The sequence below is a fragment of the Dendroctonus ponderosae genome, unplaced genomic scaffold (genome assembly GCF_020466585.1).
Source record: "Dendroctonus ponderosae isolate FM_Combo_2020 unplaced genomic scaffold, Dpon_F_20191213v2 Dpon_F_20191213_1, whole genome shotgun sequence".
In the NCBI taxonomy this organism is placed as follows: domain Eukaryota; kingdom Metazoa; phylum Arthropoda; class Insecta; order Coleoptera; family Curculionidae; genus Dendroctonus; species Dendroctonus ponderosae.
Genome location: NW_026017110.1, coordinates 20,930,676 through 20,932,616, shown reverse-complemented (window position 1 = coordinate 20,932,616; position 1,941 = coordinate 20,930,676). Strand labels below are relative to the sequence as shown.

General features: G+C 30.2%; 1 long non-coding RNA gene across 1 annotated transcript; it reads right to left on the bottom strand.

Moving 5' to 3' along the window:
• Positions 1-1,576, bottom strand: LOC125502475. The gene is made up of 3 exons (XR_007280227.1): positions 776-1,576; positions 185-627; positions 1-19 (listed from the first exon to the last, which is right to left on the bottom strand). It is a non-coding gene; the product is annotated as an uncharacterized LOC125502475 (long non-coding RNA).
• Positions 1,577-1,941: the final 365 nt, after the last annotated feature.

Below are 1,941 nucleotides of genomic sequence, written 5' to 3'. Positions count from 1 at the left end.
ATTTAGCGACTCATCTGCACTGAAAATAAAATAAGTTGTTTACTTATCTTGTCATAGACACTTATACAATAATAAATAACTAAAATAATAACTACTTTTGGCCCTAGTGTCGAAAACTATTATTCCATGTATAAAATGTTGATGAACATAAATATCTTGGAAAAAAATTTTTGTAAATACATACTTCGTTTGGGGTTCTTTGATTCGCGATTTGGCAGCCGCCAGAAATAAGACCGCCGATTTCTTTATTTTGTCTTCACTCTCGGTGGCATATTGTTTACGAATGGCAGCCGGAACAAAAAAAAACACTTTAATGACGTCATAGGCACCAATTGGTTGAATGACAAGTAATTAATTGTTCTTATTTCAAAAATTAAAAAATAAACGTGTATTAACGTTTTTATTTAACACAAAAATAAAATTTTCTTTAGATTATTATTAGTTTCTGATTTTAAAAACAGGAAATAGTGTAAACTATCTTACCCACAATGGCTTCAAATAGTTTTAGACAGCAGAACGGCAGTTTTCTTTTTTTTCCTTGACCAGAATATAGTAAGGCTAACTTCCGGTCCAATATTTCAAATTGGATGTCATGAAGTTTTTTTACGATAGTAATGCTTGAAACTTCTGGAAATAACAAATAAAAATATTTATTTTCACTTCTCGTTTAACAGTTATATTCTATCGTAAACTGCCTTTTAGTTTTATGACGTTGAAAGATACATTTAAATTACAACTAATAAATAATAACTATCATAGTTACCAATTGACTTACCATTTGAAGATGGAGATTGAGAGCCCCACTCACACGGCATTCCACATGTGTTGAACAATTGGGCCCAGTTTTTAACGCGGCCCACTCTACTTCCGCATTCCGGGCGCTTTCCTGACCCATGAAAACCCAGCTTAACTATAATTTTTAGCGGAAATCTACAGGGAGTGGAGAGCAAGCCGAATCTAATGGTCTATTATCTAGTAACGTAAAACTATACTGAATTTCGGCGGCATTCCAAGTCCATTTTGACAAAGCAACATTTCGATAGGTTTGGTGTATTATCTAGCAACATATGTTACAGATGTATATAAATCTCATCAGCGTAAAATTATACAAATGCGTTTAATAGTGTATTCTCTACGCTTGTTTCAATTGAGAGGCCGTCAACTTAACAATTCTTCTGTTAAGGCTGGCTCGCTTCTTGAACAATGGTCAGACTCTTAGAATGGTCCAGCATACCTCAGTAGGTGCTACTATTGAAAATAAACAATGAGTAATGTTTTGCTATCTTAAAGTAGAAACATTATATTCAAGTTAGAACTAATAAATAATTTGCTTGAACGTGCCCCTGCGGTGTTGGTTCAATAAACACCAAATTTTCAGCATTTAATAATTAGCAGGATTTAGCAGTAAAAGAAAATTAACTTTTACATCCCGCTGCTTTCTGCTGCGGGCACGCAAAATGTATTTTTTACCATTAAGAAATGGTATATGGCTATATACCGTGGATATACATTAAATATAAATACCAATATTTTTTCATAATATTTAAGAAATATTTCTTTTTGCTATGAAATATTTACCATTAATTGACCAATGAAAATTGATATAATATGTTCTAAAGTTTGTTCACACTTATTAAAAATAATATATTGATAACGTTTTGGGTGTTAATGTTGTTTATAAATACAAAAAGTTTTGGTACTATGAAAAATTATTATTAATTTATGTGCTTCATGTTAATTAAATATTAGAAACAAATATTTTTGAAATAACATTTAAACAATTTTTTTTAAAATATTTTCTTTCGCTCTGAAATATTTTCTATTCACTGATCAATAAAAACTCAGATCATAAGTTCTAAAGTTTATTCATATTTATTAAAAATATAATATTAGTAACTTTTTGGGTGTTAGTGGTGTCATATATAGACACAAAAAGTATTA